This window comes from Aethina tumida, chromosome 3 (genome assembly GCF_024364675.1).
Source record: "Aethina tumida isolate Nest 87 chromosome 3, icAetTumi1.1, whole genome shotgun sequence".
Taxonomy (NCBI): Eukaryota; Metazoa; Arthropoda; class Insecta; order Coleoptera; family Nitidulidae; genus Aethina; species Aethina tumida.
Window position 1 is genome coordinate 3160409 of NC_065437.1, and position 18515 is coordinate 3178923.

At 27.3% G+C, this 18515-nt stretch overlaps 1 protein-coding gene and 1 long non-coding RNA gene across 4 annotated transcripts in view; one reads left to right on the forward strand and one right to left on the reverse strand.

The window, feature by feature from the left end:
• LOC109603008 (autophagy-related protein 16-1) overlaps window positions 1-18515 on the forward strand; it is a 566938-nt gene that overhangs the window by 338596 nt on the left and 209827 nt on the right. The window lies entirely within an intron of this gene.
• On the reverse strand, window positions 15540-16277 carry LOC126265017 (uncharacterized). The gene is made up of 2 exons (XR_007547572.1): window positions 15876-16277; window positions 15540-15806 (listed from the first exon to the last, which is right to left on the reverse strand). It is a non-coding gene; the product is annotated as an uncharacterized LOC126265017 (long non-coding RNA).

Below are 18515 nucleotides of genomic sequence, written 5' to 3' on the forward strand. Positions count from 1 at the left end.
TATAAATAGAAATATACATAATTTGACATTTGAAATTTTTCTCCAAAAATTTTCAAAATTTTACAAAATAAAATTTATTTATTTTTTAATATTTATAATTTACAGTATTTAAAAAATTAAAATAATTTTTTAACATTCACAATATTTTATATTGATGATTAATTAAAATATTTTCAAATTAAAATAATTTTCCAATATTAATAATAATTTACATTTTGAAATTTTACCTCTAAAAATGCAGAATCTAACAATTAGAAATTTTACATTTTAAATTTATTTTTATATATTTAGATTTTACATTAATAATTACATTTTCATCGATTATTTAAAATATTTTCAAATTGAAATAATTCTTCAAAATTAAAAAATATAATTTATAGTTTAAAATTTTACCTCTAAAAATTTATAGAATCTGACAATTTCAAATTTTACATTTAAAATTCAGTTTTAAATATTTAATATTTACAGTTTTTAAAAATATAAAATAATTTTTAATATTTAGATTATTTACTATATTATCAAATTAAAATATTCATTCAAAATTAAAAAATATAATTCACAATTTACCTTTTTAATTTAAAAAATTCTTCAAAAGTAAAAAGTTTAATTCACATTTTAAAATTTTACCTCTAAAAATTTACAGAATTTGACAATTTTAAATTTAAAATTTACTTTTAAATATTTAGTATTAGCAGATTTTAATAATTTAAAATAATTTTTATTATTTAGATTCATTTAGATTGTTTATATCGGTTATTTAATATATTATCAAATTAAAATATTTGTTCAAAATTAAAACATATACAAACAACATTTAAATATTTAAATGTAATAAATAATTTAAAATATATTAAGTCTAAAACTTTGAAAAATTTACCCTTAAAATGTTATATAAATTTTTTTGTATTTAATTATTTAAACAATACTAATAATCAAATTAAGATTAGAGATTATAAGTAGAGATTTATAATATTAACAGTTATAAATACATTTTAATATTTTATAGTTTAGTTTAAAATTTGGATTTAAAATTATCAAAACTTCTACCAACAATCATTTATTAATAATTAAAATAATTAAAATTTGCATTTTACGTAATAATATTTATATTCTAATATATAATTCGAAATTTTTTAATAAAATAAAATAAAATTTTCTTTATTTATAATTCGATATATTAACCATATGGTTATATATTTATTATCAATATTTATAATTAATAATTTTCCATATCAATAATTTGTACAAAACTTTATATTTACAATTTATAATAATAAAATATAAAATTATTAATTTTGTGCCATTTAGAACATTTTTATAATTATTTTATATATTTATTTTGAAATTGTAAATTTAAATTTTTAACATTTGTTTAGAGTATTTACGCATAAAATATTTACAGTTTGAAACATTAAATGTTAAAATATTTTCTAGCTATAATATTTACAATTATAAAATACGTATTAAATTTAAAATATACTATTTTAATTATGATATGATTTGGTTTTTAATATTTATAATATATATTATTTTAATTTTATTGTTTTTATTTATTTAAAATTATATATTTTTAATTTACAAAGTTTACTTTCAAAGTGCAGTCTATAAATAATTATCAATATTACAAATTAAATAATATACGAATAACATTTTATAATCTAATAAATATGCAATTAATTTTTTTGTATTTCATTTATTTTTTCTGATAATTATACACATGAATTTTGTCATATTAACTAACTGTAATGATTTGTTTCAATTCGTCTTTATTAAAAAAAAAACTGTCAAAATCACAATTGATTTATAATAAAGTACCTTATAATATTTAGTATCAAAAGTACAGCTAAGGCCGTTCGTTTCCCAAACGCAGTGAATTCAAGCCACCCGCTGTGTGCGAACAAAATCATTGTTATATACCGTAATATCAAATTAATAATCCGTAACGAATTTAATTCGTGGCATAAAAACTTATAAAATATTTTACTATATTATATTACAGATGCTGAGTATAACAATAAACGGTCTTGAAGTGTGAATTACGGTATATAAAGGAATTCCATCGGCTTGCAGAACGATACGGTTTAGTTAATTATTTTTCGAAGTGCTGCACCAACAATGGCGGTTAATTGTGCATAAAACACTCTATTAAGACTGTAGAATCTTGTTTGGATTTGTGGTTGTCTAATTTTGGTGTGTACAGTCGATTAGTCTATGAATTTTGATGATTGATGAGGCCCACAACTATTTTAGAGTTGATTTTTCAACATTTTCTGAGTGACTTTTGGGTGCAGAACCAACAGTAACCATTAGGTCGGTTTTGGTTATTGAAATTTCTACTCAACAAAATGTGCTAGATAAATCGTTTTCAGAGTTATCTGTCTAGTTGGGCATTAAGCTGAACTCAAAGGATATTTTTTACATTACATTTACATTTCTTTCAGAAACTAGGGCTGAAAACTGAAATCTGATGGAATCTTTTGAATAGTCACATTAAAAACTTCTTTAAGAGGTTCATGTCTCTTATGAAATCTGTCAGTTTTTGCTGATTAAAAGGTTGAGGAATTGTTAAACTTGCTTGTTCATCTGATGTTAATGTTTTTGTATCATCTGTCGTCAGAGGAAGGATAAAATGGGTATTTATTCAGAATGTTGTGTTGGTCCAGTTGCTGAATCTATATGAAAATATGCCATTTACCTCTAAGTAACAACTCTTTTCAGAGTTATCTGTCTAGTTGAAACTTTTTGAACTCAAAGAATAGTTTTTGCTTTAGTCTTCAGTGCTGAAAACTGAAATATGTTGGAAGTTTTTGAATCGTCCCATTAAAAACCTCTGAAATCAGTTGCAAGAATTAATTTTGTTGCCCTCCGTGTGATTAATTTATGTGAGCAAAAAGGGTTGATAAGGAATCCATGATTTATAAGTATTTTTTAACGAAAAAAAATCGAAATTCAATCCGCATCGTGTATGTCCACGACGGTACAAGTATTAATGAAGTGGTTAAACACTTTTATTGCCTAAGGGCCGTAGTTAAGGAAGTCCAGCTCTGGCAAAGATAAATGAAACGTGACGTTAACATATCCACCCTTTCACTAAATTAGAAGATTTATTTATATGGCAGCGAATTCGTACAAGTGAATTTATCTTGTATTCCTTATAGGGATGTACTAGACAGTGTAAGCCCTGAAATCTGAGGCGGCTTTTACGCTATCCGGGTGGATTTGAAATTCACTTCGAAGTTTGATTCTCCGCCTTAAGGTGGCTATGTTTTCATCTGTAGCAAAAGTAAACACCGAAAAAGGTTCCTCCTTTAAGTTTTAGGCGTATACATATAGCTGAACAGCCGATCATAAAATACTGAGTTTTATTTAATATTTTACTTGAGGCAAGGAAAATGCAAAGGATAAAGGGAACTTTTACGGCTCTCAGATTATTCAAGGAGTTGTAAAGAGAACGTTAATCATGATTGAGTTTTCCTTTTTATAACAGGTATAAAGGAAATTTATTTTTTTCAAGGGAACTTTACATAATTTACTAAATAATTCTAGGACTTATTTACTTTGTGAAGTCTTTATAGGCCCTTAGAAAATTAACCGGCAAATAAACTTTAAAGAAGAACAATTTTACTTGAACTGTTGAACTCAAGGAATATTATGTATGAGTAAATAACACCACGAACCCACACTAAATTTTAATGTACTTTGATAATGGACGCACGTACCCAACTAAACAACAATCATGAGCACTAATTGCCGTAATTTGTACATCCACCACTCAAATGTAAATCGACTCGTTCCTGTTTTTATTTTCGAAACGGTCACGTAAATTAAATTCATCTACGGGAATCCTGTCCGATGATAAATAATGAAGGCAAATGGCATAGAAAATGAACGCATTAGGAAATCTGATAACTCACTTTCAATCTTTGAATGCATCCAGTGTGTTTGCTGCACTCGAAATGCCATCGCAGAAATCGCTATCAGCATTGAAATGTTCTTAATGGGTGAATTTGCTACAGGTTATTGCTGTATTAATATATCTGCATGGCGGATTTACGTGATGGAATTAATGTTCAGAACTGCCATTTCGGTGTGATTATTGAAATTAACATAGCGGCTTGTTTAGGAAGTGAATTTTAAAAGGCGACGTTAAAAACTGGCACTGTCGTTGCGACGATAAGTGAGAACACTTTGTTACAGGAAATTGAAACACTTTCATTCGAAAAAATTATTTTAGGAAATTAGAGGAAGATTAGATTGGTTATTATACTAGTTTTTCCAATTAAGAAAGAACTTATGGCCACGCTAAAACGTTTTGTTATCTTTTTGTAGAGCTGCCTTAGTTTTAAGATAAACGAATTGAAAATTTAAGAGGATGAAAGTGTTAACTGGAACATTTTGCTTTAGATTGAGATTTGTTCTTATTCCTTGTAAATTCTATTTATAAACATGAAAATAAATTGTATGATTTGGGAGAAGGCTATTTAATTTCAAAAACAGTCAGATAAGGTTAGAATAGGTTGAATAGATTAGAGTTTAGTAAGTTTAGTAAGATTAGGTTAAGTTGAATTATGATGAATAAGTTACATTAGGTTGGTTAACCTAGTCTATCCTATCTTAATGCACTAATAACAGCCTAATTTATCAAAAGTTATTTCTTATTTAATAAAACCTAAGCTAACCAAGTATAATTCAAACTAAGACAACTCTAACATTAATTGTTTTATCTAAAATCATTGAATGTGTTTGCATTTTTGTAAACAAAAAAATTTATAATGAATGCTCCTGAATTAACTGGAATAATGTATTATTCAGGAAAACTGGTACATTAACCAACCTAATCTAATCCAGCTTAATGCATTTTAGTCTAATTTATCAAAAGTTATTTATAATATAATAAAATCTAGTCTAACCTAGTCTAATTCAACCTAAGACAGCTCTAACATTAAATTGTTTTTATCTAAAACCATTGAATTTGTTTTCATGTTTGAAATTAGAAGAATTTATAATGAACAGGAAGAAATCTCAATCTTGAAATTAATGTAATTCTACAAACAAATAAGAAACTTTGTTGGGTTACTCCAGAATTAACTGAAAAAACTTATTATTCAGGAAAACTAGTATATTAACCAACCTAATCTAACCTAGTTTAATACATTTTAGCCTAATTTATCCAAAGTTACTTCTAAAGAAACTTTGTTAGGTTACTCCTGAATTAACTGAAAAAACTTATTATTCTGGAAAACTAGTATATTAACCAACCTAATCTAACCTAGTTTAATACATTTTAGCCTAATTTATCCAAAGTTACTCCTAAAGAAACTTTGTTAGGTTACTCCTGAACTAACTGAAAATACTTATTATTCAGGAAAACTGGTACATTAACCAACCTAATCTCGAACCTAGCTTAATGCATTTTAGCCTAATTTATCAAAAGTTATTTATAATATAATAAGATCTAATCTAACCTAATCTAATTCAACCTAAAACAGCTCTAACATTAAATTGTTTTATCTAAAATCATTGAATTTGTTTTCATATTTGAAATTAGAAGAATTTATAATGAATAGGAAGAAATCTCATTCTTGAAATTAAAGTAGTTCTACAAACAAATAAGAAACTTTATTAGGTTACTCCAGAATTGACTGAAAAGCTTATTATTCAGGAAAACTAGTATATTAACCAACCTAATCTAACATAGTTTAATACATTATAGTCTAATTTATCCAAAGTTACTTCTAAAGAAACGTTGTTAGGTTACTCCTGAATTAACTGAAAACACTTATTCCAGAAAACTGGTACATTAACCAACCTAATCTAACCTAGCTTAATGCATTTTAGTCTAATTTATCAAAAGTTATTTATAACTTAATAAAATCTAATCTAACCCAGACTAATTCAACCTAAGACAGCTCTAACATTAAATTGTTTTATCAATCATATTTGAAATTAGAAGAATTTATAATGAACAGGAAGAAATCTCAATGTTGAAATTAAGTAGTTCTACAAACAAATAAGAAACTTTGTTAGGTTACTCCAGAATTAACTGAAAAAATTTATTATTCAGGAAAACTAGTATATTAACCAACCTAATCTAACCTAGTTTAATACATTTTAGCCTAATTTATCCAAAGTTACTTCTAAAGAAACTTTGTTAGGTTACTCCTGAATTAACTGAACAAACTTATTATTCCGGAAAACTGGTATATTAATCAACCTGATCTAACCTAGCTTAATACATTTTAGCCTAATTTATAAAAAGTTATTTATAATATAATAAAATCTAATCTAACCTAGTCTAATTCAATCTAAGACAATTCTAACATTAAATTGTTTTATCTAAAATCATTGAATTTCTTTTCATATTTGAAATTAGAAGAATTTATAATGAACGGGAAGAAATTTCAATCTTGAAATTAAGTAGTTCTACAAACAAATAATAAACTTTATTAGGTTACTCCAGAATTAACTGAAAAAACTTATTATTCAGGAAAACTAGTATATTAATCAACCTAATCTAACCTAGTTTAATACATTTTAGCCTTGTTAGGTAACACATAAATTAACTAGAACAACTTATTATTTAAGAAAACTGGTACATTCACCAACCTAATATTATTTTGCCTAATTTAACCTAGTCTATCAAAAACTTAATCTAACGCAGTTCCATGAATAACCTCAACAGTTAACTGGGAAGACTGTGAAGAGTTAAGATAGGTTAAATTAGATTAGTTTAGAGTTTTAATGCTAGGGTGTTAGGCTTTTGTTGAAGTTAGATAATAATTGATTTATATTAAATTGAATTAGGTTAGGTTGGAATAGGAGAAGGTTAGACAACTTAATATACAAGCTTTCCTAACAAGTCTTTTCTATTAGCTTATTAAGTAGTAATTAATTTAAGATAAACAAACTGAATTTAAAAAATACTTATTGTTATAATTTTATGTTACAGGTAGGTAAATCACAAATTCAAAAGGTAAGTTTTACAAAAAAAAAAAGAGTAAATGTCTAGAGCAATGCAGAATAACAGTGATTTGTAAGTAGGACACTCAATTAATATTTATAATCTAGTATAATAGAGATTAATACATATAACAGGGATGTTATCATAGAATCACCATAATAAAAGAGGTTGGCATTAGTTTATTAAATGTATCCATTTAAAGTGCACGAAGCTAACATTTGAAAATTGATTTAAACATTCTAGACACAATATTTCATGCGTATAAATATATAAAATTTAATAGTTACATAGTGTTTATGCATAAACAGATAAAAAATCTGTTTTCCCATGGCTTAATATTCGTTGGGGCAATATATTTATAGTCCAGAGTGGTAGTTTGCATTAAAAAGATGCAGGCGGGAGTATCGAATTTTAAATTTAATTTTAAAATACGAACCAATTTAGATGGTAATTATCCTTTTCAAGTGGTAATTCCTGGTTGCGAGCTGAAGTTTCCACGTTTCACATGCTCCGCGTATACGAACGCACAGCTCTATTATGAAAAGTGTTGAAAATCTTAGCTAATAACGGATTAGAGCCCAACTAATAATGTTAATATCAAATGTCTGCGAGCCGTTTAGAATTATTACTCCCAACAAAAAGGGAGAAACTCTACTTGAAAACCGTGTCTACATGTTTTACATGCTGACAAACAACGTCGTAATTTATTTGCAATTTTGAAAACATTTAATAATATGCAAAGCATCCTTTAATCGTGAGCTGACTACGTCGTGTTTAACGATGTGAAAAGTAAAAGTGACCTCTCACGTTAGCTGATGCTGTATTTATGCATAAAGGTGTTTTTGTTTGTATGTATTTAGGTTAACATTGTTGTCGGGACAATTTTTATTTTTAATTAAGCTAATTTTTTTTACCCTTCGTACCTTTGAGGCAAATTTAATGAACAAAGAGGAAACGGTTTTGCACCACCGTTTAATATGTAAGACAATCTTGGTGAATGAAGCCTTGGAAGAGGCCGCCTTAGCCTGCGGCGATAAATAATTTCTTTTAGAAAGTAGATGTGGCTAAGAAGTAACCTTTATTTGGGGGAAATTTAAATCCCCTGTCCAAACTTGGTCCGTAATATTTCCAATCATTATCCTTTCTAGTCAATTAACAAATAACCTATTAGCTTGTTTTTAAAATAACTCTGAACAGTGTTTTAGAAACTGAAAATAACTGAGGCTTTTTGAAACAGAATTTTCCTGTACATTTTTTTAAATGAATATATTCTTTTAATTAATTAATCAAGATCTGTTGTTTGTAATAGAAACTGAAATTAATTGAGATTTCTTAAAATTATCTCCTAGCATTTTTTTTTAAATAAATATATTCTTTTAATTAAAAATTCTTTTTAAAATTAAAATGGGACTTATTAAACTAAATATAAAATGACTTATAATAAATCAAAACATATTGATCATATTAGAAGCAGAAATTGATTAAGGCTCTTAAATTGGATACTAAAATTGATACGTTCTCTAAATTTAAATTATTCAAAATAAATTGTTTTTTCTATAAATTTTATTTAAAATTTCTATTGATAGAGATTTCCTAAAACTGACTTATTCAAAATATATTAATAATACTAAAAATTCTACTTAAAATTAAAATTGATTGAGTCAATCAAATTGAATTACACTCGAAATTTGAATTGATAAAGACTCTCTAAACTTGAATTATTAAGAATATATTGATTGAACTATAAATTCTACTTAAAAATTAGGTTGATAGAGGCTCTCCAAACCTATATTCTATTGAAAATTTAAAATGATATTGAACTAATCAAAATGTATTCATTTTATCAGAAACAGAAATTGAATAAGGCACTCTAAAACTGAATCATCTTTGATATAAAATTGATATGTTCTCTAAATTTAAATTATTTAGATTTTATTTAAAATTTCTATTGATAGAGACTTTCTAAAACTGACTTATTCAAAATATATTAATAATACTAAAAATTCTACTTAAAATTAAGATTGATTGAGTCTCTTTATTACCTCAAATTGAATTCCACTAAACTTGAATTATTCAGAATATATTGATTGAATTATAAATTCTACTTAAAAATTAGGTTGATAAAGGCTCTCCAAACCTATATTCTATTGAAAATTTAAAATAATATTGAACTAATCAAAATGTATTCATTGTATCAGAAACAGAAATTGAGTAAGGCACTCTAAAACTGAATCATCCTTGAAATAAAATTGATATGTTCTTCAAATTTAAATTATTCTAAAAAAATTGTTTTTTTTATAGAAATTTTATTTAAAATTTCTATTGATAGAGACTTTCTAAATCTGATTTATTCAATTCAATAATTAATTATTTTTCCTAGAAATTTTATGTCTAAAACTGACATTTAAAATATATTAATAGTACTAATAATTCTACTTAAAATTGAGATTGATTGGGACCCTCTATTACTTCAAATTGAATTCCAATTTCCAAAATTTGAATTGTTAAAGACTCTCTAAATCTGATTTAGAAAAACATATTGATTTTAATGGAAACAGAAATTGATTAGGGCATATAATTGATATGTTCTCTAAAATTAAATTATTCAAAATAAATTGATTTTTCTAGAAATTTAACTTAAAATTGAAATTGATCCAGACTCTCTAAAACTGAATTATTCAAAATATATTAAGAGTACTAAAAATTTAATTTAAAATTGATACTGATTGAGTCCCTTTTTTATTTCAAATTTATTTAACTATAAATTCTATTTAAAAATTGGATTGATAGAGGCTCTGTAAGTCTGTATTCTATAGAAAATTTAAAACACAAATTGATTAAGGCACTCTAAAACGGGATCATTCTTGAAATAAATAAAATAACATTAAATGATTAGTTTTAGAAAGTGTTATAAATTTATTTAATTTTCAATTATAATATAGATTTAGGGAGCTTTCATGAATTCAAATTTCCAGACAAATTCAACTTTATAGAATCTCTATCAACCGTAGATTTAAGTAGAATTTCAAGAGCATTCATCAAATTATGAAAAATTAAATTTTAAAGAGTTACAATTAATATATTTAGAGAGTTTTTATGAATTCAAATTTCCTGTATAATTAAATTTTATAATTTTTATCAATCTTAATCAATATATCATATATATATATATATATATATATATATATATATTATATATATATGATATATATATATATATATTATTGATATATATATATATATATATATATATATATATATATATATATATTATATATATATGATATATATATATATATATATTATTGATATATATATATATATATATATATATATATATATATATATATCAATAATCAAAATCAATAAATTAGAGAGTATTATGTCTATTTAAAGTTAAAGGAAAATCCAGTTTTAAAAAGCCTTTATTGATGATGATTTTTAGTACAATCAATACCTTTTGTATAATTCAGTTTTGGTCTTTTTGTTTTCAGTAGAATTTTAATCAGCCTTCACCAAACTCAATTTTAAGTCCATTCTGAATATTTCAATTTTAGAGAGTCCATAATATTTTCAGTACCGGTTAGCAAAAGGCAAAAATGTTACAGGGAAACAGTCAAAAAAATAATAAAACATAATGGATGCTGTAAGCAGGACCAAAAAACGAAATGCGGATTAAATCAGAGGAAAATATTTTTTCAGAGTTAAATTAGTGAATACATGAAGCATTAATCAAACGTTGAAAAAACTAGCTACAATTGAAAATTGTTTTGACAAAGCGCAGTATTGTGTGCATAATTATTGAGGTAACACTGGTTTAGTTAATTTAGTAGTAAATTAAAATTGGTTAATTATAAATTCATTCGTTATTTTAAAAGTTAAAAATTGTGATTTTAAATGTATAATTGGTTAGGGACTAATTATGTTGTAATAATATTCAATAAATTAACTTTTTCGTAGTTAATGTGCAATAATATTAATTTTAATGTTACTTATTAGTTTCGTTCTTGGGCAAAAATAAACAACATTGAAGGAAAACAAGAAATTGTGTTGATTTGCCAGGATAACATACGAGATTATAAATTTGCCGGACAACATGGAATATTCCGGTAAACGATTCGACTTAATCTTGATTAAAAATTGTGGTAAAATTTCCTCATTAAAGCCCACAGAGTAAATACTATAATAAATTGCGTGTGCCGTTGAAAGTGCAAGTACCAGTTCTCTTTACGTTTTCCTGTCACAAAAATAAAATTCCTCGCTCATTATGTTTCCTGTAATCAACAATGGCTGTTAAAGTAACTAGATCCTGGATTTTAAATTTGACTTACTGATGAGACTAATCAACTTTACATGTTTGTTGTCGGCTACGGTAATTACCAAATAAAACAAAATATTAGACGTAAAATTATCCGCCTTCAAATTATGTGCTAAGTCAAGTATACACGTTTTCTAATGATGTCTTCGTTGTAACAATATATCAGGCAATAAAATCACAAAAACGTTGTAAATGTGGTTGTAACTTGTGTCCGCTCTTATATTTATGCATCGGTCAATGTAATTAAGATGTTTTATCAATGTTCCTATACGTGGATTAATCAAATTAAAATTAATAAAGGAAGTGCCCGTGAAGGCAGCATCGAAACAAACGACCAACTTAATCTTTTAATGGCCCTATTAATTTGATAATTCTTTGGAAATTTCAATATAACTGTTTGGCTTCAGTTTTTAGGATGTCATCAAGCGGTAGATCATCAATTGATTTAATCGGACAGGGTCCTCGGAACCAGTAGTAGTCAATTTACTGGGATTAAACGATTATTTTTTCAGTCCCATTCATCATGGTGGTGGCACAGTAAGTAATAACAGTGGATATCGGTCGGCTGAAAAATCGGGCACTTTCCATGGCGAGGCAACAGCACTAAAAGTCCCTTTTGAAAAGGTCGCGATCGAAATGATTGATAAGCCGCAGTTGAAACGACACTCAATCAATCGTGATCCGAGTCGTCCGATATGATGGCGATATAATTGAATAAACGAACACACTTCTCAATACAAAGGACTTGTATAAATCCATCAAGGACGCTCTTGCTTAAAAAAAAAATAGATTTTATTAAGAATATTATTGGAGTGTCTACTGTCAAACATGTGGAGTCGGTATTCATACGTCATTTGCATTGCAACTCCTCCAAACATCAGGTTATTTAAAATTATTTGCTCAGTCGTTAGTTGTCAATAACCTAACTATTCAGGTTACCAGTAAACCAACTAATAGGTTTAGGTAATTCAGGTTTATCAATTCAAATTTTCAGTGGAATTCAATTTGAAGTAATAGAGGGCTCAATCAATCTCAATTTTAAGTAGAAATTTTAGTTCTATTAATATATTTTGAATAAGTCAGTTTTAGAAAGTCTCAAATTTTAAATAAAATTTCTAGAAAAATCAATTTATTTTGAGTAATTTAATTTTAGAGAACATATCAATTTTATTTCAAGGATGATCCAGTTTTAGAGTACCTTAATCAATTTCTGTGTCTAATAAAATCAATGTTTTGATTGGTTCAAGATCATTTTAAATTTTCTATAGAATATAGATTTAGAGAGCCTCTATCAACCTAATTTTTTTAGTAAAATTTATAGTACAATCAATATATTTTTAATAATTCAGATTTAGAGAGTCTTATTAATCTAATCAAAATATATTAGTTGTTCTAGAAATAAAAATTAATCAAGACCATCTAAAACTGAAATAAAGTTTTAAGTATTCTAGAAGTAGAAATTGATTTAAACTCTCTAAAACTGTTTTTCTTTTCTTAAAATTTAAATTTAAATATTCAAAATAATTTATTATTCTAGAAACTCTACTTAACTTTGAAGATAGAAATTCATTAAAATTATATTTTAATGGTAATTTAAATTGATAAAGGCTCTATAAATTCTCTAAATTTAAATTTATAAACACTCTCCAAAAACTGAACTAATTAAGTTTTAAGCATATTACAAGTAGACATTGATTAAAGCCCTCTAAAACTGTTTGTTTATTGAAATTTAAATAGTTTTAATGTCTAAAATTTAATTATTAAACATTTTTTGTTGTTCTAGAAATTCAACAAGAATTTGAGGTTAACTCTTTAAATCTTCATTCTAATAGAAATTTAAATTGATACTCTCTAAAACTAAACTCATCAAAATGTTTTAATTTTACCAGACACAGAAATTGATCAAGGTTCTCTAAATCTGTATTCAAGAGGAAATTAGACTCTCTAAATCTCTATTTTAATGGAAATTTAAATTTATAAGCACTCTCCAAAAACTGAACTAATTAAGTTTTAAATTTATTACAAGTAGAAATTGATTAAAGCTCTCTAAAACTGTTTTTTTATTGAATTTAAATAGTTATATTCTCTAAAAGTTATAGTCTCTAAAACTATTTTAATCATAATATATAAACTGTACTAGAAATAAATTGATCAAGGCTCTCTAAAACAGAATTCTAATGGAAATTTGAATTTATAAACTCTAAATCTGTATTCTAAATTAATAAAAACTCTTCAAAACTGAACTAATTAATTTGTACGTGTACTAGAAGTAGAAATTGATCAAGGCACTCTAAAACTGTTTTCTTTTTTTAAAAAATTTAAGTAGGAAAAATTTAATTATTCAAAATTACTTATTGTTCCAGAAATTTTAACTATAATTGAGGTTTATACAGACTGTATTCTAATGGAACTTTAAAATGATAAGAACACATTAAATCTGAATTCTAGAGGAAATTTGAACTTAACAAAACTCTCCAAATCTGTATTATAATGGAAATTAAAATATATAAAGACTCTCTCAAAGTAAATTAAAAAAATTAATTATTCAGATCTTTGAAAAAATTATATTTAAAAGTTCTCTAAACTGATTTTTAATGGAAATTTGTATTGACAAAAACTCTCTAAGACTGAATTAATCAAAATATATTGATTATGCAGAACAGAATGATTAAAGCTCCCTAAACTGAATTCTTTTAGATTTAAATAAATAATACATTAAAATTTAATGACTCAAAATATATTGATTGATTTTTTCATAAATTTTACTTAAAATTGACATTGATATAGGCCCTTTAAAACTGAAATTAATCCATAAAAACTCTCTAAAAGTGAATTATTCAAAATATATTGATTGTAGTACAACTCTCTAAATTTGAGTTACTCAAAATATACTGATTGTACAAAAAAATCTACTTTAAATTAAGATTGTTCAATACTCTCTAAAACTGAATTATATTAGAAATTTAAAGATTCTTCTCAAAAAATGAACGAATTACTTAAAATATATGAATTGTTCTCAAAATTGATATTGATAAAAGTTACCAGAAACTGAAAATTGTATTTGTAACCTTAGAAATTCTACTTTAAATCAATTAATCAAAATATATTGATTACATTAGGTTAAGTTAAGTTAAAATTCTCTATAAATTCTTCTAAAAATTGAGATTCATAAAGATTTAAAGTTCAAATCTACTGTAAATTTAAGTTGATAAAAATCTTCTAAAATTGAATTATTCAAAAATGTTTTGATTGTATTAAAAATTGAATTTGTTAAAGCCTTCTGAAAATATGTTTATTGATTTCTAAATCTGAATCATTCCAAATATATTTATTGTATTAAAAATTCAACCTGAAATTGAGAGTGATACTCTTTAAAACTCTTTATTCTATGTGAAATTAAAATTGATAAATTATTCAAGTTGTTATTTATTGACAGTGAATAAAAAACCAAAAAATGACGAACCATAATCGACGCCACGGGCGAGACCAAAAACAGAAGATGCAAATTAAACCGCTGGAAAACACAAGAAGTTCCCAACCATCCGTTTATATAAAATTCCGCGACAAACGTGATCAAATTATTATTTATTATTCACACTTGTAAGGAATTGTTATTTTAAAGTGTTTATTGCCGCCGCAGATTGTCTTTCGTCCCGGCGACACTGATGCATCACATAATTCCAGAGTTTGCGTTACGGACGCGATCAATCTTTCTCCGAGTTTTTTTCCTTTGCTTGCGGCCTTAATGGATTTCGCAGCCTCCTTGCGACAAGGTGTAGTTTAACAATTATAATAATTTATTTTTTTAATGGACGTAGGGTCAATTAGGCAAACGGCAAAACGGGCAAAACGGTTAAAGGGAGTTTTTCACGTCGCCCCGATAATAAACGGCAACAAATAAATTTATATTGCACGCTGGCACGTACAATTAAATAAATATGAGCCGATACAAATTACAACTGTCAATTAGAGTTTAATAAATAATATTTGATCTGCATTAAGTGTAACACAGTAGTCCGCAGGGCAAAAGCAACTGTACTGTCCGCTTCCTAATGCCAGTTTATTGCGCCCAGTTTCAATTTATCCCGGTTGCGATAGGATTTTTAATTCGTGCGCCGATAAATAAATCGACAACAAATGAACGGTCGTGAATCGGAGACGGGCACAAATTATGTGTGATCCATTAATCGAGGACCGTAATTTCCTCCAAACTGATCGAACGGCAAACAAATAACTCATGTGTAAAAAATGAGGAATGCATAGCTTTGATCCATGCTTTAATTGTAAGTTCAAATAAGGATGAATGTGGCAATAAAGAACTGTTCCTATTCTTAGGTCTTAGGTCCGATGATAGATATCCGTAAATCAAGAGTCTCGGGATGTCTTTGGTCGTTGCGTCTGTTGGATGCACTTGCTAACCGTGTCGATGGTACGTACTGATAGATTATCCGGATTGATTTGGGACGCATTAATGGCCGCCTTTGGATCCCTCTGGCCAGTTTATGTAGGTCGCGTACCGATGTAAATCTGTAAAAGATTGTAATCCGATAGTTGCGTCTCCGCACAAAGATATGCATGTTTGGGTTGCAAACTAACGGATCTATCCAAAATTGGCGATGCGTTTTGATGTAACACTTGTTGAGCAGGACAAGTGCTGAGTGAAGGTAACACATCCTTTAGAAGTCGATGAGTGGTGAAAGCAATGAGAGAATTGATGATTAAAAATGACGAATTGGCCCCCAGCAGTAATAATAACTGTTCTGAAGACAAATGATGCTCACAATCTGAAGGTTATTAAACAAAACTGTTTATTTTTGAAAGGTTAAACTACTCCATTTATTATTCTGTGGGAAATATGCTTCACAAACGGGAGACTCCTTTTCAAATCGCTATGGTTTTCCGAAAGCCATTCGTTATCAAAGATAGCATCAAGAAATAATATAAAATAATCTATTCTGAGGACGTGAGGAGCACATAGATTTTAGTGCTGCCGCTAGGAAACCATTTAAACATAATAAATATATTGTATTTTGTCTATTGTGTGGTGTAACTTTACTTACAAAGTCACATTTAATTAATCTGTCATACCATTTTTTCTCATCATTCTTTTGAACTGAATTAATCACCACAACAATCACAGAAGTATCTTCACAATTGACATTTTGTTAATAATTCTAACATTGACTTAACCTGCATCTCCATTTCCAATGTTACATTCAATTAATATCCAAATAATGACCATAAATTGTTCCTCATGTTTGATCTGGTAGTGTGGTGTAACTTTCCTTCTGCCATACCATTTTTCCTCATCAATCTGATTAATCACCACATCAATCACAGAAGTACCTTCATAATTGGCATTTTGTTAATAATTCTAACATTGACTTAACCTGCACCTTCGTTTCTAAAGTCACATTCAATTAATATCCATATGATGACCATAAATTGTTCCTCATGTTTGATCCGGTTGTGTGGTGTAACTCTGCTTCTGCCAAACCACTTTTCTTCATCAATCTTCTGATTAATCACCACAACAATCACAGAAGTACCTTCATAATTGACATTTTGTTAGTAATTCTAACATTGACTTAACCTGCACCTTCGTTTCCAACGTCTCATTCTATTAATATTCAGATGATGACCATAAATTGTTTCTCATGTTTGATCTGGTTGTGTGGTATAACTTTGCTTCTGCCAAACCATTTTTCTTCATCAGTCTTCTGATTAATCACCACAACAATCACAGAAGTACCTTCATAATTGGCATTTTGTTAATAATTCTAACATTGACTTAACCTGCACCTTCGTTTCCAACGTCTCATTCAATTAATATCCAGATGATGACCATAAATTGTTCCTCATGTTTGATCTGGTTGTGTGGTATAACTTTGCTTCTGCCAAACCATTTTTCTTCATCAATCTTCTGATTAATCACCACAACAATCACAGAAGTACCTTCATAATTGGCATTTTGTTAATAATTCTAACATTGACTTAACCTGCACCTTCGTTTACAACGTCATATTCAATTAATATCCAGATGATGACCATAAATTATTCCTTATGTTTGATCTGGTTGTGTGGTGTAACTTTGTTTCTGCCATACCATTTTTCCTCATCAGTTTTCTGATTAATCACCACAACAATCACAGAAGTACCTTCATAATCGGCATTTTGTTAATAATTCTAACATTGACTTAACCTGCACCTTCGTTTCCAAAGTCACATTCAATTAATATCCATATGATGACCATAAATTGTTCCTCATGTTTGATCCGGTTGTGTGGTGTAACTCTGCTTCTGCCAAACCACTTTTCTTCATCAATCTTCTGATTAATCACCACAACAATCACAGAAGTACCTTCATAATTGACATTTTGTTAATAATTCTTACATTGACTTAACCTGCACCTTCGTTTCCAACGTCACATTCAATTAATATCCAGATGATGACCATAAATTATTCCTCATGTTTGATCTGGTTGTGTGGTGTTACTTTGCTTTTGCCATACCATTTTTCCTCATCAATCTTCTGATTAATCACCACAACAATCACAGAAGTACCTTCATAATTGGCATTTTGTTAATAATTCTAACATTGACTTAACCTGCACCTTCGTTTCCAACGTCACATTCAATTAATATCCAGATGATGACCATAAATTATTCCTCATGTTTGATCTGGTTGTGTGGTGTTACTTTGCTTTTGCCATACCATTTTTCCTCATCAATCTTCTGATTAATCACCACAACAATCACAGAAGTACCTTCATAATCGGCATTTTGTTAATAATTCTAACATTGACTTAACCTGCACCTTCGTTTCCAACGTCTCATTCTATTAATATTCAGATGATGACTATAAATTGTTCTTCATGTTTGATCTGGTTGTGTGGTGTTACTTTGCTTCTGCCATACCATTTTTCCTCATCAATCTTCTGATTAATCACCACAACTATTACAGAAGTACCTTCATAATTGGTATTTTGTTAATAATTCTTACATTGACTTAACCTGCACCTTCGTTTCCAACGTCACATTCAATTAATATCCAGATGATGACCATAAATTATTCCTCATGTTTGATCTGGTTGTGTGGTGTTACTTTGCTTTTGCCATACCATTTTTCCTCATCAATCTTCTGATTAATCACCACAACAATCACAGAAGTACCTTCATAATTGACATTTTGTTAATAATTCTTACATTGACTTAACCTGCACCTTCGTTTTCATC